The sequence below is a fragment of the Felis catus genome, chromosome A2, assembly GCF_018350175.1.
Source record: "Felis catus isolate Fca126 chromosome A2, F.catus_Fca126_mat1.0, whole genome shotgun sequence".
In the NCBI taxonomy this organism is placed as follows: Eukaryota; Metazoa; Chordata; class Mammalia; order Carnivora; family Felidae; genus Felis; species Felis catus.
This window is the reverse complement of record NC_058369.1, coordinates 84507149-84532963: the sequence shown is the minus strand read 5'-3', so window position 1 is coordinate 84532963 and position 25815 is coordinate 84507149. Positions and strand designations below refer to the sequence as shown.

General features: G+C 37.9%; 1 protein-coding gene across 1 annotated transcript in view; it reads left to right on the top strand.

The window, feature by feature from the left end:
• Window positions 1-2789: 2789 nt before the first annotated feature.
• LOC111557341 (syncytin-1-like) overlaps window positions 2790-25815 on the top strand; it is a 141162-nt gene continuing 118136 nt past the window's right edge. Inside the window, exon 1 of the mRNA XM_045052307.1 lies at window positions 2790-2859. The gene's annotated coding sequence lies outside the window, so the exon portion shown is untranslated. The remainder of the gene's footprint in view (window positions 2860-25815) is intronic.

The following is a 25815-nucleotide window of genomic DNA, read 5'->3' as shown; positions in this document are numbered from 1 at the left end:
AAACTGACCTACTTTCTTCATCTTTCTGCTTAACAGTGTATAGCAAGGCTTAAGAAAGTGAATCAAGGTAGTTTTAAAAATTTGAAAGTTGTAGGAACAAAGAAGAGGTACTCTAGCCTTAGCCACCATCCCTGGAAAACACACACACACACACACACACACACACACACACACACACACACACAACTATTTACATAAGACCCTGGGCAACATTTTGAATGGTGACAATTTGTGAATAATTTTCCCAAAATAATTTATTTGATTATGTCTATTTGAATGGAGAATGATTTTCATAGCAAAACTAATTACTGGTTGTTTTTCTTAATTATAGTATATATTACCAAGTTTTATCCATTTAACAAAATTTCTTAAAAGACTAATACAGGACACTGATTACCTATTAACTCATCACACAGTCTTTGCCCCCCAAGAAATTTTTGACATGGTTACCAAAAATACAGTTGCAGTCCCTACATGCTGAGATGTGTGTATTAACAGAATTCTGCAAACACTAGGAGACCATCAGTGGTAATATTTGAGTTCAGGTCTGAAGGTCTGAACTGACCAGTTTTCAAGCATTTAAATTAAGGGAACAGAACAGGCAACGTGATGGGCAATACGTTCAGTGCAGCAATGACACAGAGCACAGGACTATACAGGATGATGGGAGAAAAAACTAGATATGTGTGAGTAGGAAAGACTGAGTTTTGTAATACAGAAAAATAAACTGCTACATTATGTGTATGTAATACACACACATACATACACCTTTAGTCATTCACCTGTAACTCCTGGTTGTGGTAGGGAGTGGCTCTGGTAGGCTTGATTTTTTGGGGTCTTACGTGATGGAAGCTTCTTCATCTTTAACACATAACTTCTAAAAAATCCACGGGCATCAACATACAGCTGGAAGTCTGGCCTAGAAATGGTTTATATTGCCTCTGCCCACATTTTCTTGGCCAGAACTCAGTGACCTGGCCATGTTTTATTGCCAGGGAGGCTTGGCAGTGGAGTCTAGCTGTCTTCCCAGGATGAATGGAAAAATGATAGATTCCTGGTTCGTCTTTGCCACAGACCTGACATGCTATACTAGTGGAGACTGGTGATTTTTTCATGTGGGGAATCTCACAGTCGGATATGCTACTTACGAAGCTCACTTGAATATAGTAGGAAATATACCCTAGAACAGGATAAGACTTGTAAGGGTGAAGCTACTTCATGAAAGCTGGTGATTAGAACACGAAGACAGTGGCAGCCTCACAGGAAAATAGAGGCAAAGTATACAAAATATTCCTGAGATATAATCAACTGGATTTAGTGACTGACTAGAGACTGAACGGAGGTACAGAAATGGGTGGAAAATGAGCATTTTAGTGAGAGAATGTATTGATGGTGGTACTAAAGTCAGGAGCATGTCAGGTGAAGCAGGATCATATATGAAAAAGAGGAGCACAGTTTTAGAAATGGTAAGTTGTTAGTATTTGCAGGACAACTGAGTGGAAATTTCCAGTGGAAGAACAAAGTCATAGATCTGAATCTTAGAGGAATACAGGAGCATGCTTTTTGTGGGCATGGCAATCAAACAATCTATAGTAATGAGACCAGAAGCAAACACCAAGGAGATGTCGTGGAGCAAAAGAAGACGAATTTTGCAAATTCTAGTTCTCCTACATCTGAAAAATTAAAAATAGAACTTTCCCTGTTGGCAATAACAACATCATCTTTCTCACTCAGTTGCTGTACAGATTAAATCAATCACATGATGGCATTTAAAAGACTAGTCTCGCGTCTGACAAATGGGAAGAATTTAGTAAATGGAAGGAGCTTTAACTATAACACAAATAAGAATGATAATCACCAGTTGATTCTGAGTGCCTTTGACCATTGTGTGGGAAGAGAGAGAGCTCTACTTCCCTTCACACCTGCCTCTGCTTTTACAGATTCTGCTCCATTCTACAAGCAATGCTTTTCCTTACAGGCTACGTAAATTGTTCTGCTAGAATTTCTCTGAAACTAAAGGAAGCTGCCCCTTGCACCGATTGCAGATTCTACACAATTATTCTTCACAGTGCCGTACCTAGTGTTTGGGATTGTAATAGCCTCTCAGAATTCTAATAATGTTCTTTACCAAGTGATTGTGTTTTTTAATGGGCCAACCATGGGCAAAGCAATGAAAATTAAAGTAAAAATCAAAGCCACAAACCTAAGACAAATGTAGCAAAAGTTTTTATGGTGGTAGGAACAATAACAGTTTTCATACTGATGTATCATATCCCTCTGCCTTTGATTTGATTCCTGTGGGTGTTTAGTTAATACGGAAACAACAAACATTTTATCTCTTTTCTTGAATTTTGCTATTAGAATGACAACTATTAATGTATTTCCTGTTCTCCTAGGCTCTTCTCAGTTAAAAAAAAAAAAAGAATAGAGCTGTTTTATCATATGAGGTAACACATAAAAAGAACTAAGTTCATTTTAAGGTGCTATTCAAATTTCAGTTATTATTTTATCATTTAAGTGAATCACAGCTAGATTCATTTAAGCCAGTGCTCGTGATTTTGCCAATCTATTCAGAAGTTTCTGGTGGGTGTAAGGACTATGCCCTCAGGAACTTGTCAGCAGGGAAATAAACGGAAGGGCCTCTAACTTGAACATTATGTCAAGAGCCTGATGTGAAACAGTCAGGAAACCAACTTAGAAGCACAGCTTGACCCTGTAAGCACAGCAAGGCAAGAGGAAAGTTAAAGAATGACTGGATCATTCAGAAGAGACAGAGAGTGGGCAGAATGCCCGTCAGATAGGTTCATTCCTTCAGGAGACCAGGGACCCTGACAGAGATGGACTCTCTCTCGGCAACAGGTATCACATATGCTATAGAGATTGCTACGTCTGGTATAGCATGATGCCATTAAATATACAAATCACACAAATCACTTTTCTTGTTCTGATTACATGATCATCAAGCAATCTTTTGATTATAATTTGGCTTCTCATGGTTTTTCTGAAAGGGAGGGAACGTTCTCGTCAGAGGATGCCTGTCTTCATGTTCTGTTCCCGTGGCAGATGTATTTCTCAATATGAGTTAATAAATTAGGCAATTTAGTTACAGTTTGTTTCATGTGAGTGAGTTTGTATGAATCCCTGAGAGTCATCTGTGAGGACAAAAATTAAAGTTCTGAAGCTGCGAAATGGAAGACCAAACCACGGATCAAGGGATATCTGATCCTAGGAGGTCTGTTGGAAGAAAGTCAACAAAGAGATAGTCCTCTTTAAACATCTTTACAGCCAATATAACTTAAATATGGAGGTTGACAGCTGGAATAACTTCGGTATAGAAATATTGACAATTTGCAAGCACAGTTTTTATTCCAGCATCATAACAGCTAACACTTCTGGAACCTGAACAAAATTAAACTGTTCAGCTTAAACAATCAATGGAAGTTGCATATTTCATGGGCCTGAACACTTTTAAAAGCGCAAAGATTTATCACGTGACCAGCCAGAACATTGTGCCCAATCCTTAGTTCTCAACTGATCGCCATCTCATTCACACACACAAAAAATGATTGAAATTACAGCATTTAAAACCTTATGTTAACTACAGTGAAAACATGTATTTTAACTTCTCTTAACTATTGTTTTATCTGTCACCCATTTGAAAAATGGCACAGTGGTCTGGTAAAGATTCAGAATATCTCATAGAATTGTTTTGATCATTAATCATTTTGCACCCTAACAAAATACACTGTATAAACTTAGAAAAAAATTATTTGAAGTCCATTACTTTTATTTTAAAAAATTATTGAGGTATAGTTGACAGGAATTTTCAACAAAAAATGTTATTCTGATCATATACAAAGATAGAAAAATAAACATTATGGATGTGGTCCCTTAGTTGCACAATACTAATTATTTTTAGGAAAATTGTGTGTACCTCTTAGTCATTGCTACTCAAGAGTCCATTTTATGCAGCAAACACCACTCAAACATTCTAACAAGCGCACGCTATTATATTTTTAATTTGTAGTTTTCAGCAATTACCAGGATAGGAAAGCCAAGCCTGTGTGGTGTTTTTTGCAGGTGGTGAGTATTAATGTTTAATGCCTATATCATCTGCCAATGGCCACCAGAATATGCACATACGAATGAGAAAACTGGATATATCTTTTAGAATCACTGTGCTTGTAATTGCTCATTTTAAGATCGGGTGTAACATAAAGATGTCTTTGGTGAAGGTTAAAAAACTTAGTGAGGGGCGCCTGGGTGGCTCAGTCGGTTGAGCCTCTGGCTTCCGCTTAGGTCACGAACTCATGGTTCTTGAGTTCGAGCCCTATGTCGGGCTCTGTGCTGACAGCTCAGAGCCTGGAGCCTGCTTTGGATTCTGTGTCTCCCTCTCTCTCTGACCCTCCCTTGTTCATGCTCTGTCTCTGTCTCAAAAATAAATAAACATTAAAAAAAAAAACTTTTAAAAAGCTTAGTGGTTCACATAGTTCTACCTCTTCAAATTAATTGTTTATTGCCAAAATACTACTTTTGCCATCATTGCATACTGATTTTGAAGGAGGATATCAGCATGCGACTGCCAAAGGGGGAAAATGGGTATACATTTCAAAATGGACTTAAGGTAATTATAAAAACAGGAAGCTACAGTTACTTATTTCTCAAACATTTTTACTTGTAACAAGTAGAAATGTGCCTAACGTAAAGGTTTGGTAACAGCTTTTTATCCAGTAGACATGTGCATGTATATATATGTGTGTGTATATATATGTATATATGTGTATATATATGTATATATATATACTTGGTATCACCCTTCTTTAATGAAAAATTATGAAATTATCAGCTTTTCACTTATTGACCTTTATTGTGGTTTCAAAAATCATGTATTACGTTTCATTGTCAAAGAAAACTTTTACAAAAATTTAAAAACTGTGTATTATACTTAATGTTCTTTTATTTTCAGGAATAGGACTTGCATACACAAAAGCACAGTAATACTTGTTGTGAGCTGTTTTTATATTTCCATTCCATCAACTGAAACCTAATCCAGTGTGGTATGGATCACAGAGCCTCAAGACAATACCTGTGGGTGGTTTTGTTGTTCCTTAAAGGAACTTTGGGTCACCAAATGAGTTACTGTTTGATTCCAAACATCAGCAAGCAGGCAGTGATCTGTTGAGCTGCTTTGAATAGGGGCATATAAAGTCATTTTGTTGTTGTTGTATACAAATAAGATCAATAGCTACATTTTATCTTTTGCCTTGTGGCCAGGACTGCATTAACAGTTTTGTAGGGATGTTCGTCATTTAATTTAAAAGTTTTGTAAAAGATATCTATGCACCCCCAGAATAAAGAGGGAAACCAGGGCATCTAGAATTTAAATGGTTTTGCCCAAGGTCACAGTAGTAAGAAGTGAGTGAAATCCATTCTCATTTCAGTCTGTCTCCACAGCATGTGCTCTTAACCACAATTGCATCTTGTTACAGATCTGTTACCAATGTAGTACATACAGTAGGTACTGGTTCTGTGTGTGCATTAACCCAGATAGGGCATATGGAGACAAAGATTTATGTATCTTTTCAAATCATTCCATTTTATAGCAACACCTCACATATTAGTGATAGATACACACCAAATCTCGAAATTTCTTTCCATTATCGGCAGTATTTTCAAAGAGTTCAGAGAATGATTATAACAACAGACACATGTGTATGGAGCAAACAATTTAGGTATCTGAGGCCTGAAAAATAACTCAAACCTCCCAAGATTATGCAATCTCTTTTCTTACAAGGAACAATTCACAGTATAGTAAAATTATGGAAAAAAAATGCTCATGCCATTTAAAGTCATTTCTAGAGAAGCTAGACAGAGCATGTTTTTAGGATGCTATCTATTCTAAAACATTTAAATTGTCTCTTGGTCTAGGTTACTCTTTTGGGGGGGGAAGGGAAAAAAAAGAAAACATGGAGGATCACCAGGAAAGGAGAGCAGCGGATGAAGCAAAGACATGAGGGAAGAAGGGGAAAGTGGAAACATGTATTCTAACCCCAAGCTCTGTTTTCATTAAATCCTTGAGCCTCCAGCAGAATCCATCAGAGTGTAGGAGGGGGATTCTCAGCACATTCATTGTTCCCTACTCTCTAAATTGTGACAATGATCAAAATGCCTGTGTATAGTTCTTGACAAACGGAAAAAGAATTCTGTCATAGAGCTTCTAAACGGTTATTAGAAACATGTCTGAGTTGTACTGTCAGACGGGCTTAGAGATTCTAAGCCCTGTGGGGGAGGGATTGATATCTTTCTGGGTGAGGTTGTCAGAACTTCCTGCAACACTTAATAAAAACAGCAGTAGAAACATAGTGGAGATGGGGAGTGGGGGGAGAAAACTTCAACCCTGGACTGCAAACTCTGAACAAAATCCTGTTCCTCCTACGGAATTTCATTGCCAGTGTTGGTATGAGTTTTAAGGGGATGCTGCATTTAGAGTCTATTATTTGTGATATACATTCTGGGATCAATGTTCATGTGAAACAAATAAGATTATTCCCATTAGTGGCTAATAAAATTAAGCACTCTCTTCAGTGATATTACTCGGTGGTTGTTCCTATATGCCTGAAGTAAGCACCTGACTGCAGATGAACTGCATGTAAAGATGGCTTGTGACTGTCAGCGTATCAGCAAACCATATGGCAGATTAGACTTCTCTCTGGTAATTTATCCGAAGGAAGCCAAAATAATTAGAAATCACTCTCAATAACTGCAGTCGCACATAGCATCTCAGTCACTGAAATGAAACGGTTTTCAGAAGTGTCTGTTTTGCAGGTAAATTCCAAACGACGGGCTACAAACTAGCTGCTTGTATTACACATCATCATGTAAAATGGGGCTACAGACTGAATTTTAAACACTGAGGTTGTTTTCCATCTGCTTTCTCTATTGATTTCACTTTGAATGGTTTTGTTTTTTGGTAAGGAAAAAGCCTGATCATGAGCGTAACCAAATACAGTCTGTACCTTTCCTTATAAGGGACACCATTGGTGGTGGCAGTGGGGGGTGATAGAAACCAACCATCATGTATTCAGTATATTCTTTCCCAGTGATGTGCTGTATAATGCTGGAAATTTTTAAGTAATTTTAAATAGTTAATAGCATAAATATGAAGATACTATGGCTCAGTGCTTTTCAATTTTTTAATGTGCTTATGAGTCACCTGGGCATCTAGTTAAAATGCAGATGGTGATTCAGCAGGTCTGGGGGCTCAACCTTCCACATGCTGCTGATACTGGTCTGTGAATCACAACTTGAGTAGCAAGGTTATAGACGCTCCATATTTCATTAAGCAAATGAATGCTCACAAAAAAAATCTGACTTTTGTGATGTCTTCTTCAGTAGAAGCAATAAATGTTTTTTTCCTGCTTTTTGAACTTTGTTGAGAACCAAGGAGGATCTTCTCTAATTCAAGACCTGTATGTCACTAACTCCAAATGGCAGAATAGTCTTTACAAATGTATTAATATATTAATATAATAAATGCATTAATATGTTTGTTCTATAAGTAGGAGAACTGGGAGGCTCAGTCCATTAAGCATCTGACTTAAGTCAGGTCATGATCGTGCAGTTTATGAGTTGGAGCCATGAGTTGGGCTCTGTGCTGACAGCTCAGAGCCTGGAGCCTGATTCAGATTCTGTCTCCCTCGCTTTCTGCCCCTCCCCCACTTGTACGCACAGTGTCTCTGAAAAATAAACATTAAAGTTGTATAAAAATACATTTGTTCCATAAATATGTTGGCATCTACACTAGGTGAGACACAGGGAGTATACATGATTCCCGGCAACATGAGGCTTATAGTCTAGGCAAAGAGAGGGAATAAATACTGCATACGTTAAATACGTATTTCTTCTGAAAGAGGTCACTGAACATTAAAGATGCAAGAGGACTTAACCTAGTAAGCCTTCTCTGAGAAGTGGACATTTATTTTTTTAAAGTTTGTTTATTTGGAGAGAGAATTCACGCACCTGTGGGAGAGCTGGGGAGGGACAGAAGAGGAGAGGGGAAGAGAGAGAGAAAGACAGAGGATGAATGAATCCCAAGCAGGCTCCATACTGTCACTGCCCAGTGTGGGGATGGATCTCACGAAATGTGAGATCATAACCTGAGTGGAAATCAAGATCCAGACGCTGGGTTGGATTCAGACGCTGGGCTCAGTGGGTTAAGTGCCGGTTAAACGCCCAAGTCTTGACTTTGGCTCACTTCACAATCTCAGGCTTTGTGAGTTCCAGCCCTGTGCTGGGCTCTGCACGCCAACCTGAGGAGCCTGCTTGGGAGTCTCTCCGCCCCTTCCCCCACTCTCTTTTGAAATAAATAACATTTTAAAAATTAAAGAAAGAGTCAGATTCTTATCCACTTACCGGACTGAGCCACCCAGGCACCTTGAGAAACTGACACATAAGCTCTGAAATATACTCAGTACAGTGGTGGGGCACACTGTTGAGAAACTGAAAAATGTATCCACGTTGCTGTCCTGAGAGAGGGAGGGAGCAGTGCAAAGGGAAGGCTGGAAAGGTAGGAGAAATCATACCACGCAGACTTTGTAAGCCACGTTAAAGATTTTAGAATGAATTTAAGAGCAAAGGCAAAGTGTTTAAGAGTCTAAGCTTCTTAAGAGATACATTTTAGGGGCACCTGTGTGGCTTAGTCAGTTAAGTCTTCAGCTTCCGTTCCAGTCATGATCTCACTGTTCATGAGTCTGAGCCCTGAGGGGGAGCTCTGTGCTGACAGCTCAGGGCCTGGAGCCTGTTTCACATTTTGTGTCTCCCTCTCTCTCTGCCCATCCCCTGCTCATGCGTGTGCTCTCAATCTCAAAAATAAATAAAAACACTAAAAAAAAAAAAAAAGATACACATTTTAAAAATGTCCTTCGTGGTCATATTTACTAAACTGATAAATGGATGTGAAAGTGAGGCTGAAGCACTCTGGGTCAAAGTTGACAGTGGGGTAGAGTGATAGTTTACTTTTTAGCTGATGTGATGTGGGAAGTGAGAGAGAAAGATATCAATGACACCTGGGCAGAAACAATTTTGATGGATGGTGGTAGCATTTGCTGTGATGGGACACTCTAAAGACAAACGTGTTTTGGTAGGTAAGACATTAAGGGGTTTGGGGGTTATGGGAGCCTGTAAGCCCCACTGGATCTTGGTTCTGGATATTCCTTTTCTAGGACATGTATTTTAAGGGTACACTGGGCTTATTTTAATCAAGTATGGTACATCACACAGACACAAAAATTACTGTCATGAGGAAAAAGTTTGTATGCTCACAAATCCCTAGGAGCAGGAGGCATGGCGTACCAAGCAGGGCCAAACAGGGAAGTACCAGGGTCAATCAGGAGGCAAAAGGTTGGGGAAGTGTTATGGGTGGTTTCCTCAGAAGGCAATGGGTAAGGCAGGGTAAAGAGGTTTAGGATTTGCTAGGTTAAACATTCTCAGCCAACTGGGGGGTATATAGATTGTCTCTAGTTGTCTAGCCCTGAGGCCATTAAGGCAGAGGAATAGTGGCCTAGAGTGTAAGAGCTGATAAAAGAAGGAGTTGGGAGTATGGGCTCTCTGGATTGGTGGGTTTGTGTTTCAAAGACATGTTCAAGAGTGAGTTATTTATCATCTCTAGAATTAGCTGAACTTGGGAGGGGCAGGCCCTTTGTGTACAACCAAGGCCCAGATCTCAAAACACTAGAATACAGAAAATAAAAAGACATGGTTAATGCAGTCAACATATCCAATGGAAAGGTGGATATATGTGTTTGAAGATCCAAATGAAGTTTAGGGTCAGACTTAAGTGTAGGAACCTCAAGCATATGGATGTCATTTAAAACCTGGAGGCAATGAACACATTAACATAACCTATGGTGAGAATACAGAATAGGGAGAAGAATGTTTTGGACTGATATAATCAATTAAAGTTTGGAAAGAAAAGGAGAAATTCTCAGTTTACTGACAATGATTAGCAAGATGAGTAGGACAACGTCAGGAATGTGTAGTTTCATGGAATCAAGGAAAGGAAAACAAGGCTGGCTCTATCAATGGCATGAACTACAGATGAACAGAGACACAAGAAGTTTGTATATTCTCATGCTGATTTCTTAGGTGTTTTTAGTTTTCTTTAAAAAATTGCTCTTCAGGTAACTAAAATGACTTTTGCAATGAGGTATTTTCTCCAATCCGCTATTTGTCTTCCAGCTACAGATGCTACAATTGCTACTGTAAGTATCAAACAATTGGAACATCATTATAAATACTACAATGTAGGGTCTTAGCTTTATCACTAATACACAATGAGAATTAGACTGAACTTTCATTTATTCCTTTATGATGACGTACTATATTAATTGTTCTGAACTGGGAGAGAGAACATCAAACATCAGAATTTTAGACATGAAAGTGATTTTTTTGAGTTTATTTATTTTGAAAGAGAGGAAGTGTGAGGAATGAGCAGAAAGAGACAAAGAGAGAGACAGACAGAGAGAATGACAATCCCAAGCAGGCTTCATGTCACCAGTGTGATCTTGACTTGAGCCGAAACCAAGTGTTGGACGCACTCAAACAACTGAGCCACCCAGATGGCCCAATAATCATTCTTTAACTAGATAGTATGGCCTATCGTCATAGAAACCATGGAATTTTAAGATCACATTTTTTATTCAGTTGATTTGGAAAGGTTTAGGAGTCCTAACTTATATGATGTTTGGCTTCAATAACTTCTTTCAATGGCCACCTTCCTCTGCTGATGCAAAATCCTGTAATGGGCCATCCTTGTCTCTTTCAAGGTAGTTCTTGTAATGTGACACCTCTAAATAGTTCACAATTTTAAATTTATATCCACTCAAAAGCTACTTTCCTAGAACTCGACACTGGGGCTCACCTGACTGACTCTTCCTCTTGTTAGGTAGCATGAAATATTTGAAGACCTATCATGTCTTTTCTTCTAGTCATCCTCAGGTAACTCAACAGTCTTCTCATGGCATAGTTTCAGTTGCTTCAGCCTATCCATTCATCTGATACACTATATAATTTATTGATGTTTGTGTCTAAAGCCAAAAACAAATCTCACTGCTCTAGATGTGGTCCAACCAGTGTAGAATATGACTATTAACTTCTGTATTTTGGACACTATAGAAAGACCATTGCTGGTTTGTTGTTGTTGTTGTTGTTGTTGTTGTTGTTGTTGTTTTAATAAACACATTATGCTGTAGATGGCTTAAGCCTATACTTATCCTAAATTCCCTAAGTCATTGTTTACAGACCTACTGCCATGAATTTTCATATGCTCATTTTAGATTTTTATTTGATTTCTTTGGAAAGATATGTAAAACTTCTATGGACTCCGTTAAAGTTTATTCTGTTTGATTTCAATTACCTTTCCTATCATCCTGTCTATATCTTTTTTAAAGTTACTTATTTTGAGAGATATCATGAGCAGGAAAGAGACAGAGGCAGACAGACAGACAATGCAGAGCCCTATGCAGGGCTCAAACTCACAAACTGAGAGATCATGACCTGAGAGGAAATCAGGAGTCACACACTTAACTGACTGAGCCACCAGGAGCTCCCTGTCTATATCTTTTCAGAACTTACCATCGTTTCATACATATGCCTTCCCTCTTAACTTCCTGTCAACACTCAATTTGAGAATCATTGTTGTATTGTCATACAAGCCATTGATGGGTGAAATTTTCAGTGATGGGCCTATGAAAAAGCCCTTTTACCTGAGGTTCCTGTGATATTTGTGGAAATACCAATCAGCTTTTTAGTTCATGTTTCCCCATTCAACCAAAGTGCAACCCAACAAGCTGTACAACATTCAGCCAACATATTTGTGTTCATGAAACTATTGGGGAAATGAAGTAAATGCTTGGTTGAAACAAAAACTCCACATTTACTACCTTTCTGTCACTCATCAGTCAATAATCACCCTATAAAAATAATGTGTTGATATTTATAGAACAAAGTTGGACACAAGAATGGTGAAAAAACTGTTTATAAAAATTTAGGTATCTGGACCCTCAACTTAATGCTCCTGCACCTCCCTGCCCTATTTCACTTTGAGTGCTTAAGAAACAATCATGTGAAACGGCAACATCTCAGAGAAATGTCCAAACCCTCACTTCCTGGGTTATTATTTACTAGGTTTTCCATGTTGAAATTGCCTTTCTGTTTAGTCAGAGGTAGACTCTTGAGATGTGGGTCTTTATTTTTTTTTTAAACAGGAACAGACTGTAGTAAGGATCTTTACTACACTACTTTACACACTATAAATCTGCACTGATATTATAGCCATAAAATGTCCGGCTAAGCAAACACTAATAAACAAATCTTACTGCTTTGGCTGAGAGAAGCGTATCAAAATAAACTATTCCTACCTAATATGGACTTTATTGCCAGCTATTATACAGTGAATATTTAAACTCCATTGTCGTACCTCAACTGAGAAAGCTTTCCTGGATCAGCATTTCTTAAGCTGCATGAATCACACATAATGCTAATGTTGGTAATAAACGTCTTCAGCTACTCCGTCCAGCTAGGGTTCTCCAGGAACAATTGTCACATTAATGGTCATTTATCAAAGCCAAGTAGGAGTTTTGTAACTGGACACGTAAAAGTTGTAGACTAGATACACAAGCACATATAGATATAGGTCTATGGGTTTTACATATAAATATATTTCTATGGTTTTTCTTACTTTCTTTGGATTCCTGGGCCACCATTCAAAAAATAAAAATAGTCCTTTGACCTCAGAGTGTCCTGGCCCCAGTTAGAGAAGAAAATGATTTAAAATAGTCATTTCAATCATGCATACTCTCCAATTTAGTTTTTTGACTAGTATTTTAAGAAAAGTTAATATCGAACTATTACAGATTCACAGGAAGTTGTCAAAAAAATCTACAAGACAGTCTTGTGCATCCTTTACCCAGTTTCATTTAATGAAAACGATAGGATAACAGAAGCCAGGAAATGGATATTGGTACAATCCACAGAACCTATTCAGATTTCAGTTTTACATGCATTCATCTGTGTTGCATGTATGTGGTTTTATGCAATTTTATCCTATGTGTAGACTTGTTACCACCACACTATCAACATAGAGAACTGCTCCATAACCATAAATCTCCTTTGTGCTATTCTGATAGCCACACCCTCTCCTCCGCTCATCCCTGACAGCCACTCATATGTTTTCCTTCTCTATAATTTTACCTCAAAAATATTTTATAAATAATCATACATACAGTGTATAACCTTTTGTGACTTTTTTTTCATGCAGCGTAAATCTCTTGAGAGCCAAACAAGTTCTTGCATTTTTCAATATGGCATTACTTTTTATTGCGGCATAGTATTTTAAGGTGTGGGTTTACAAGTTGGTTAACTCATTCACCAGTTGAAGAACATTTAGACTGTTTGCAGTTTTGGACTACTGTGACTAAAGCTGTTGTGAACATTCCTGTACAGCTTTTGGGTGAACCTAAGTTTTTATCTCTCTGGAACAAATACTCAAGAGCACAGTTGCTGGGTAGCATATGGGAAGGAGAGGTTTAGTTTTATATGGAACTGCCAAACTGTTTTCAGAGGAGCTGTTTCATGGTAACATCCCCACCAGCAGTTTATGAGCGATCTAGGTTCTCAGCAGCCTCATTAGCATTTGGTGTCAAATGTAATTTTAAGGTCACAACTAGGTTGTAGATGTTTTGTGGTCAGGTGCTGTCTTACGTCACCTTAAAAACATGTTTATAGAAAGAGCTATTTTGGATATTTTGCTAGAACCAGGAATATTGAACAGGACAAAGACATGCCTCTCCTCCGGGCAGGAGCTCTGGGTCTATTTGCAAGCAGCAGCTGCAAACTCCAATGTCAGAGGCCAGGCAGGCAACATAAATGAGTAAAGCTGCCTGAGATCCAGGGCGTATGTGAGTGCGGTAGTGACTGTGGCCCACTGGCTAAAGTCACTCTGTCCCCAGACAGCCATTCTAGCTGTTCTGTTTATGTTTCCAGACATCCTGATTTTTAAAACAACAGCAACAACAACAACAAAACCCTTGGAGTTTTTAAATAGGAAATCTCCTGATTTATAGATGTGGACTCAGGTTTTGACAGACTCCAGCCACCACAAAAAGTCTTAAGGATCAACTCTGGCCTAAAGACAAGCTGAGAATTAGCATTTAGAGACAGGTAAAACCCACTGAAAAAAATTATATGTGCAGGATTGTCAGACACCAGGACAAGGTTATTTTAGATTAAAGAAACACAAAAAGCCTTTTTAGTGTAGGACTGCAGTTCTCAAACTCAAATGTGCTATGATTCACCTGAGGATCTTACTAATCTGAAAAAGTAGGTTGAGATCTGAAATGAAGACTGGGTTCTGCACTTAATTCCATACAATTTGATGCTGCTGGTTCAGAAACCACTCTTTAAGTAGCAAGCATGGGAGTAATGTGTGAGCTGAACCCTGAAGGTTGTGTAGTGTTAGTACATGCGAAACTGGGCCCTAGAAGAGAACATGGTTTTATCAGTCATAAAGGTAGGTAAACTTGGAAATATCTGGGGAACTGTAGAATCTTTAGTTTGTATTATAAGTAGTTGCACAAAAGAGAGGAGATAAGCTTGGAAAGGTATACACTGAGATGGGATCATGATATGTTCTTTATACTTAGCTTGCAAAAACACATCTAATCACATTACTATCAGTAACGAACATCCACAATTTCTATGATCCCCCTCATGATTACAAATGGATCTCTCAGTCATAGTCACCCGGTAGCACTCAGTCATGTTCCTCTCAGTTTGTAACAGGTCTTCTACCCAAAACTTAAAGAAAGGTGCATTGCATTGGGGCTCACTGGTATGGATTGAAGGTTCTGTCTACTTCATCTCTCTAATGCACTAGTGCTTGGAGACACAATTGTATGAGATTCTTGTACAAGAAGGGATACTTGCCTTTGCCTCTTAAAAAAAAGGCGGGGGGCGGGGTGCGCCTGGGTGGCTCAGTCGGTTGAGCGTCCGACTTCAGCTCCGGTTATGATCTCACAGCTCATGAGTTCGATCCCTGTGTCAGGCTCTGTGCTGACAGCTCAGAGCCTGGAGCCTGCTTCTGCTTCTGTGTCTCCCTCTCTCTCTCTGCCCCTAACCCACTTACATTCTGTCTCTGTCTCTCTCAAAAATAAACAAACATTAAAAAAATTTAAAAAGGAAGATTTTTCTCCTGCACTCCAAAGTCTCTCAGGGACTCTTGGAAACAGATACTCATTCTCCTGGTTTTGACTATTTATATCCATAGGGACTCCAACTCTAAAGGTATGTATATCTTCCTTCATTGTTCTTGTCACCTTCTCCCTCAATAAGGAACTTTACAAAGACAAAACATGAAACACTTCCTTTCTAACCAAAAAAGTCAGAGGTCATGTGTTTATTATGCAAACAGTAGATTTCAGGGGTCATTGAGTCCCACTCAGTCTACACATAAGTAAAATAGATTTCCCACATTTAAAAATAAATGAATAAGCAAATGAATGGAAAAATGAATGAATGAGTAAATGAATTTCTATTTTAATAGATGATGGTGAAAATTAAGGGAGATGAAAAAGAAAAGTGAGAAGGAACAAATGGGAGAGACCTCGGGAAGAAGGGCAGAGAACTGACAAGAAGGAGGAGGAGGAGGAGATGGGTCTAAGAAGATCCAGGCTAGAAATCATCTTTGAAAGGTTTGCAAAACTAAACTGATAAAAAACTAACTATAAGGGGAGGTTCCCCTCCCCCGCCCAAGAGAGATCAAGAGTGTAAATGGGACAGCAGGAGAGAGAATCCCAAACAGGCTCCATGCTTAGCGCATGGTCCCCAACCCTCAGATCATGACCTGAGCTGAAATCAAGAGTCAGATACTCAACTGACTGAGCCACCCAGGTGCTCCAGGGGAGGAGCATTTGCATTTCTTTTGACTGATATCTGTCATCAGCTTTATATTTGGTTCTCCTTCCACATATTAGTTAAAATAGATCTTTATTGTTCTTTGTTATTAAATAGCTCCACTTTATGAGAAGCTATGCAAATGTTACATATATAATTTTTAATGAAGTCATTACATAGTATTCTGTAATTTATTTTTACCTATTATAGAAATCCTTCCAATAAATCCATACTCCAAGTCATTATCTTTGTGTTTTTTGTAAGTTCATGGCATGGGATGCTTGCAATAGCCAGAAGAATGTGGCTCAAGTCCATCAGATGTAGCGGGTATAATTTACTAAGGGCCTTAGCAAGTGTCCTGAAATTCATCACAATGTTTGCACAGAGGCCAGGTCTCCCACAAGCTGCTCCCATCCAATGACTGAGTGTGCAAAGGATAGTTTATCTATTCCTGCTGGACATGGGTTCCTTTGATGGCTAACTTCAGCTGGAAGACTGATGGCTTTGTCAAACCTACCACAGACTGCATGGCAGTCTATGATGCTTCTACCCAATCTCCTTCCCCTCTCTCCTTTGTAGAGTCAGACTTGCTTTGTAGCCTGATAGCTTTCACAGTCCTGTCTGTGTCTCTCACAATTTTTCCTCCTATATGCACCTTCCCTAATGGCACTCCTGCCATCTGTATCTCTAAAGAAAGAGACTAAGCAATGCCTATAACATGGTGTATAAAACATTCCCTTATTGGTAAACATTTAGTTTATTCTCAAAATTTCTTGTTAATAAAGTATCATGGTAATAAATATCTAACTTGTAACTTTACGTATTGGTAGTTTCATTTTCTTAGTTTTGACTAAGTTCTGGGAATGGAATTCCTTAAAGGGTGTGTATATTTGAAATTTAAATCAATGTAGAACAATTACTATAATGAATATATTTAAACCAAAATTCATCCTAGAAAAATCTCTGGATATTAATGGAATACTTTTCTCATCCAGAAGTCATAACATAGCAAAAGTGTGGACTAAGGAAATTGATTTCTTAGTATGGTATCTATAATCTGTGTCAGAGCTTAACAATAAACCTCTGTAGGCTTATATAAAATATCAAAAAATTGACGCATCTATTAATAATCTAGAATATGGATTATTGCTACCTTCTGGTTGCTAGCATTTATTTGAAAGGTACATGAAGAAGAGATATAAAATGGAAATCATTCTTATGTTTGTTTTTATTCAGCAAGTTGTATAAGTTATTAATGTTTATGACATCTAGATGTTTGTCATCTTTAGCTGTATTTTATTCATTTTTCCCTTTAAAATTTTTCAAGGATTAGTACAACCAGAGAGTAGTTGCAAATTTCAAATCCACCGGATTACATGGTACTTTAAAAAATAATATATAAATTTACTGTGTTACATCTAGCTCATGAATATGCATTACCTGGAATCATGCATGTAACAGCTGACCATAAATATGAATTAAACAAATAGAGTGGCTATCTAGAAGAAATCATTTTCTGTGCTGTTTATTTTTCATTTTACTTTTACAATTTAATTCCAGTGTAGTTAACATACAGGGTTCTATTATTTTAAGTTGTTATGATGTTTGTTTTAAACAGTACTGGGTAGCTAAATTCTTTGATCAGAAATGAATGCTGTGACATCACCAAGGTGGTCACATAGGTTGCTCCTGACATTGCTCCCCCTCACAGGAAGAACATCTAACGACTACTGAAGGATAAGACACCACTGACAGGATCTTAGAACATTGGCCTGAGGCTGAACCACCCCCCTGTACCAAAAACCAAGACAGAGGGCATTAGGAGGATAAGAGAAGTGGCTCCACAAAGGCAAAATCACTCCAAGCCAGCATAGCATGACAGAAAGAGGTCTCCTGGAGTCTGCAGTTCCTCCAGTGAGAAAAGAAAGCCTGGGGGGGGGGGGGACAGCGAGCTACCCCAGGATCATAGGTCACTTTCTGGGAACCTCTACTCTGATCTTGCACCACGTGGGCTGCAAGGGAACCTGCAGGCCTCAAAGTTTTGGCATCTGTGAGGGAGAAGGGGCTTGCCACGACCAACATATGGATCTTGGCAGACTGAGTTCATACCTGCAGTGCCCAAGTAGTAACCCTAACCAGTGGTTTTATTCATCTGCAAAACCAGGTTAGGGGCACAATCTTAAGGAATTTGGCATAGCACAGATATGCCTAATTTGGATAATCAAACAAGGAGTTCTACCAGCCCTAGATCCCAGTTTGCCCATGGCCAGGCAAAGGGCTGAATCACAGTCCCATCTGCAGCAGAGTGCCTTCCTGCCCCATCTGACCAAAAGGGCTGGCAACAACTCCTAGAAGTAGTGCAGTGCAGTGGCACTTGAATAAAGAGGTAGGCAGACAGAACTGATCACCCCCAGAGCAAAGCTAGTGGTACCAGGTATGGAGGCTTCCCATGCTATGCACAGGAAGGGGAGTTAAATCATACCCAGGCTGACGGTAGCTCCCAGACCCTCCCAACTGAAGAGCCTGTTTGGGAAATTAGGAGTAGCTCTGGAGCATCCCCTTACACACTCCCACTCAGGCAAGGGAACTGAATCAATAGTCCAACCCACACAGTGGAGAGTATCCTGTAGCCCCATCTGACCCGAAGGGCTGGTAACAACTCCTGGAAGCTGTGTGGCCCGCCAACACTCGAATCAAGAGCGCAATGGCAGAGCCAACAGTTTTCATAACAAAGCCAGTGGCTCTGTTCAGTCCTGGAAATTGGGGTGTGGGTTGGCTTTAATTAAGGCGACAAATAAAGAGCTTTATTAGCTTAAGAGCTGCTGCTCCTGGGCAGGGGATCTAATTCATAGCCCCACTTGTCACTGAATACAGCTTTCAGCCTGTCTGAGTAGGCTAACCAGAGCACACCAGGAGCTGCATAACCCTTTCAACAGCCCTATGTACAATGGCACTTAAACAGAGAGAACAGCCCATTTGCAGAGCAAATTGTAGTCTCAACTGACCAGGGAATTCAACTCTGGCCTGATTCAGGGTCCCTAAAAATGTGTTATAAAGGCCCTGGGTGCCAACATACCGTCTGTCAGGGCAGGAAAGCTAATTCACAGCCCCGTCTCCTAATTAATAAAATAGCCAGTCCTGATCATCTAGTAAAACCATACAATCCAGTCAACCATGGAACATATCCTACAGCCTCACTTGGGTAGGGAACAAAGCCAGTAATTCTATCCAACTGGTCTCAGCCCTGGTGCTCTCCCCCATTCCCGTTGTCAGAGCTCAATCAGTTGCCTCACCCAAAGAATGCTACTAGCAACACACCCAGACACCCAACTGAACTGACTAATGAAGAAATCATACTGCCAAAACAAACCTGGAAAAGTCTGGAACAGAAGCCCAGTTACTCAAATGTGTACATCTCAACATAAGGAATCAGGTAGATATAACAGCACCAAAAGAAACTAATGAGGCTCCAACAACTAATCTTTATAAAATGAAGATCTATGAACTATCAGGCAAAAAATCCAGAATAATACACTTAAGGGAGTTTAGTGGAATTAAACACGAGAATAAGAACACAAACCTGACAACTAAGTGAAATTAGGAAAACAGTGCATGACCAAATGAGAAGTTTAACAAACAAAAAACAATCAAAAAATACCAAACAGAAATCCTGGAGTTGAAAATACAGTAACTGAAGAATTCAACAGAGAGTTTCAAAAGTAGATTTGACCATGCAAAAGAAAGAATTAATAACCTGGAGGAGAGGACAATAAAAGTTACCCAGTCAGAAGAGCAAAAAGAAAAACAATAAAAAAGAATGTAGAAAGCCTATGGAAATTATAGACATGATGAAAGAAACATTCACATCATGGGAATTCTTGAAGGAGAAGAGAAAGGGATAGAATGTATTTTTAAGGCAATAATATCTGAGAATTTTTCCAACCTGCAGAGAGAAATGGACATAAAAATCCACGAGCCTAAAAAAGTCCCAAAGAGACTGAACCGAAATAGGGCTATACCAGGACACGTTATAATTAAATGGTCAAAGACTAAGAATTTTAAGAGCAGAAAGAGAGCTGACCACAATAACATAAAACTAGAAGTAACTAGAGGAAAACTAGAAATTCCTGAGTATGTGGAAATTAAACTCTCCTGAATGACCGATGAATCAAAGAAGAAACTAAAGAGAAAATAAAAGTTTCTTGAGACAAATGAAATAGAAACACAACACACTAAAACTGTGGCATGCAGCAAAAGCAATTTTAAGAATGAAATTTATAGCCACCAACTTCAACGGTAAGAAGAAAGTTCCCAAACTACCTAACACTATGCCTTAAAGAGCCAGAAAAAGAACACACTGAACTCAAACTTAGCAGAAAAAAGAGCAGAAATAAATGAATTAGAGAACAGAACAATAAAGAAATATTATTTAAACTAAGAGTTGGTTTTTTAAAAAGATAGGCAAATTGATAAACCCTTAGCTAGACTAGCCAAGGGGAGAAAAGTGCCCTAATCAACAAAACAATAAAGAAGGAGGCATCACAATTGATTACCACAGAAGTACAGAGGATCCTAAGAGCCTGTCAACAAACAAGACAATCTAGAAGAAATGGAAAAGTTCTTAGAAACATACAACTTTCAAAGACTAAATCAGGAAGAACCAGAAAGTCTAAATAGACCAATGAATAGTAATTAGATTGAATAAGTAATAAAAATCTCTGCACCAAATAACTTCACTGGTGAATTACAACAAGCATTTAAAGAATTACAACAATCCTTCTCAAGCATTTTTAAAAAGTCAGAGAGGAAGGAGTGCTTCCCAACTTATTTTACAAGGCCATCATTATCTTGAAACCAAACAAGAATAGGACACTACTAGAAAAGAAAACTGGAGGTCAATATCCTTGATGAACATAGATGCAAAAATTGAGAAAAGTGAATTCAGCAACACATTACAGGATTACATACTGTGATCAAGTGGGATTTGTCCCTAGGATGCAAAGATGGGTCAACATTTGCAATTCAACCAATGTGACACATCACATTAACAGAATAAAAGAAAATATTTATATGATTGTCCCAATACACACAGTAAAAACATGACTAAATTCAAATTTTATTTGTGATAAAAACTTATCAAGTTTAGAAGGAATATACCTCAACATAATAAACGCAATATAAGGCAAGCCCACATCATACTCAATAGTGAAAGGTTGAAAGCTTTTCCTCTAAGATAAGAAACAAGACAAAGGTGCACACTCTCCCCACTTTTATTCATCATAGTATTAGAAATCCTAGTTAGAGCAATCAGACAAGATAAAGAAATAAGAGCTATCAGGTATGGAGAAGAGAAAATAAAATTTACAGACAACTTATTTTTATATATGAAAAGTTTTAAAGACTCAACCAAGAAAACTATTAGATCTAATCAACAAATGAAGTTTCAGTAAAATTAGCAGTTAATATTAGTAGTGTTCTATATGCTAACGTTTTTTTTCTGCAAATTAAAAAAAATAAATCCCATTTATAATAGGATCAAAAACAACAAAATACTTAGAAATGAACTAAAGAGGTGAAAAATCTCTAGTTGGTAAACTATAAGACACTGAGGAACAAAATTGAAGAAGACACAAATGGAAAGGCATCCCATGTTCATGGTTGGAAGAATTAATATTGTTAAGATGTCAATATATTAAAATTCATCTACAAATTCAGTGCAATCCCTAACAAGATTCCAATGTCATTTTTTTTCTGGAAATGGAAAAAGCACTCCTAAAATTTATGTGGAATCACAAAAGCCCCTGAATAGCAAAAGAAATGATGGGAAAGAAGAACAAAGCAGGAGGCATTACACTTCCTGATTTCAAGGTATACTGTATGGCTATAGTCATCAAACCAGTGTGATACTCACATAAAAACAGACCAACAGACCAATGGTACAGAATCTCGAGCACAAAAATAAACCCAAGCATATGCAGTCAGTATTTGACAAGGAAACCAAGAATAATAAGTGAAGGAAAGACATCTCTTCAATAAATGGTGTTGGAAAAACTGGCCAACCATGTGTAAAAGAATGAAACTGGACCCATTTTACAGCACTCACAAAAATTAACTTGAAATGGATTAAAGGTTTAAATGTAAGGTCTAATACCACCCAATTCCCAGAAGACAATGTAGGAATAAAGTTTCCTGACATGGATATTGGTCTTGGTAATGATTTTTTTTTGGGATAGGACACCTAAAGCACAAGCAACAAAATAAAAAATAAACAAGACTACATCAAACTAAAAAACTTCTGTACAGGAAAAAAAAAGCCCAAAATTAAAAGACAACCTATAGAATGGGGAAAAATTGATTTGTACACCACATATCTCATAAGGGGTTAATATTGAAAGTATAAAGAACCCATATAACTCAAGAACAAGACATGTCTCCAAAGAAGATATGAAAGACCAACAGGTACAGGAAAGGATACTCAATAGCACTAGTCATTAAGGATGTATACAAAAACCACAAGTTATGACCTAACACCTGTTAGAATGGCCATTGTGAACAAGGCAAGAGGTAACAAATGTTGGTATGGCTGTGGAGAAAAGGGAATTCTTGTGGACAGTTGGTGGAATTGTAAATTACTATAGTCACCATGGAAAATACTATGGAGAAGCCTCAAAAAAGTTAAAAATAGAACTACCATATGATCTAGCAATCGACTTCTAGGAATATGTACAAAGGAAATGAAAACACTAACTGGAAAGATATCTGCACCTCCATATTTATAGCAGTAGCTATTATTTGCAATAGCTAAGACCTAGAAACAACTTAAGTGTTCATCAATGGATGACTAGATAAAGAAGCTGTGGTATGTTTACAAGGCAAAGATAACATAATATAGAAGATCAGGATATAATAGAATTTAGAAACCACTGCAAAGTAATATTCTTTGATACTAGCATTTATTTAAGTACTTTTATATATTTTGCTAAAATGTCAAAACACTATTTCCATCGACACAGCCATACTCTGTCAGGTCAAAATTCACTATCTGGCCTATAATTACTCAGAAGGGAAAAAGAAATAACTTAAATGCCATTTTAAAGCTTGCCAATCTGATGAGTGAATCAAAGGCACTTTTTAGATCCTTTTACATCTTCTTTTTGCTAATATGGGTACGAACTGAAATGTACTTCACAATCACACTAAAAACAAAACAAAACAAAACAAATTAAAAAAACCCTTAGTTTATTATCCCTTTACTGAAAACTCTTTCATGGGAAAAACAAAGAAAAAGAAAGAAACCACAGTATCTTATGTGCAACCAGGTATGAAATTAACCAGGTGCTATTTTAACTTTTTCTGGTTAGAATGGACATAGAAATAGGAGGAAGACTTGAGTATTTTTCAGATTCAATACTGAAAGGGCAAAAATCTATTTAGGAAAAACTGCAAATCACAGATCAGAGAAACAATATCTCTTCATTTTACTCTGGTCAATTTATAGCTTTCATTTCAAATATTTTGTGGGCAGCTTAAAATCGTTTTAAAGATACCATCTAGATTACCTTATGTCTATGAAATGTACTTAGCACATAAGTGGTTTTCCCCCCATTTTAAAGGGAAAATTACAAATGTAGGCACACACTACTTCAGAAATCATTAGTCAAGAGCCTTCCCACCCCAAATAAGCCTAGTAATTTTTAAGAAGCTTAATGTATGTTATATATACCTTAAATAAATATATATATAAACACATGAATACTAACCTCTGTGCCTGCTATCTTTCCAGTGCAACTGGACTCTATTTCCTCTCCGTGTTTCTCCACTCTGCTCTGCTCCTAGGGCTAACTGAATGGATTCCATCAATGGGCTCCCTTGTCCCCTGGCTTCTGGTTAGTTTTGGCCAATGGCTTTTGAGCATTTGCAATGGGATTAATTCTCCCAGCCATAATCTAGTTAGGAAGCCTCACAGTACCCCACAAAGAAGGGTGGAAAAATATAAATTGGATCAATGTTTTGTGTTAATTGTTTACATTGATTCAATCACTCTCCAAATTCAATCATTCTCCTTCAATCACTCTCAATCAATAATGGTGATATTGATCTATCTACACATTTTATTTCAGCATCGCTATTCTCAACTGCATTTAGAATTAGTCTTCCATTATTACCAGCCAAGAAAACTTCTGGGTAAACTCCAGTGTTTGCTGCTGTTCTGTAGTCAGTGAAGCATTTATAGCTCTTTACACCTTGGAAAAATTCAAGAGTTTTTAATTTCCCTGCAAGTTCTCAAGGAGATGATTTCTTAACAGGATCCCACTGTTCATAGGATGTCACTAACCCCAAGGAGAAACAACACTTTAACATTATTTCTGATAGATGTTAACTTAAGATTTCAATTGTTCCTGGGGCACCTGGGTGATTTAGTCGGTTAAGTGTCTGACTCTTGATTACAACTCAGGACATCATCTCATGGTTAGGTTCATGAGTTCAAGCCCCACATGGGGCTCTGCACTGGGAGTGCAAAGCCTGCTTGGGATTCTCTTCCCCTCTCCCTCTGCCCCTCCCCCATTTGTGCACGCAAGCATGCATGCTCTCTCTCAAATAAAAATAAAGATTTCAGTTATTCCTTTTAAAGCAGGAATGGTGCTTTCAATATGTTAAACACAACTGGAGTGGTCAACTTTAATCAAAATAATTAAATTAACCATTAACTTCAGTCCCAAAAGTATTCATATAAACTAATGACAGTGCGTAACACTGCCACGTAGGCAGAAGCAGAAACCCAGATGCGAACAATTTGTTCTGAGTCACCAGGAGCCATGGGTGTATATGTGAAGGTATGAACAGGTTTGTGGTGACACATATAATGTATGGTGTGTAATGTACCCACGTTCAAATGTGGAATGTAGAGTGGCAGATGATGACGTGACAATGAGGAGTTACATTTTTAAAGCATCATTTTTTCAAAAGCACTTGCTAGTTTCTGCCTCTGGGCATTCTGCCAAACTGCTCTCATTTATTCCAGAGTGCTAGTCACCACAAGGAAAGTATAAAATAAATACTTGCAAGATATAGGCCTTCTCAAAAAATACTCCTTGAATGACTTGATCAAATAACATCCTTTTTATAATTTTTTACTGTAAAATTCCCTGGAAGGTTAAAATTGTTTTAATTTTGAGTTTCCTAGATATTCTGTATTTAGTTTAAGGGTTTTCTTTTTTCTAGCTTTATTGACAAATTGACAAGTTATAAGGTATTTAAAGTATACAATGTGAGAATTTTATGTGCATACACAGTATGAAAGGATTCCCTGAGTTTATTAACACATCCATCACCTCACACATTTACCTTTTTGTGTGAGAACATCCATTCCTAGAAAATTTCAATTACATAATCTAGTATTATGAACTATAGTCATCATGTTATGCATTAGATACTCAGATCTTATTCATCTTATAGTTGAAAGTTTGTACCCTTTTATCAACCTCTTCCCATTTCCTCTACCCTCAAGTGATCCCTTTTCTACCATTTCTGGGAGTTCAACCTAAAAAGTGATATATATGTACTTATATGCATATATATATATATATGCATATAAGTGAATAAGTGATAACATGCAGTATTTGTGTGTCTGGTTTATTTGATGTAGCAGAATGCCACCCAGTTTCATCCATGTTGTTGGCAATAACAGGATTCCTTTTAAATAAGGCTGAGTAATACTCCACTGATTATGCATACCACATTTTCTTGATCCATTTATCCATTGATGGACACTTAGCTTGTTTCTATATTTCTACTACTGTAAGTGATGTTGCAATGAATGAGGTAGTGCAGATCAGACATACTGCATTTAAGCAAGAAAATAAATAC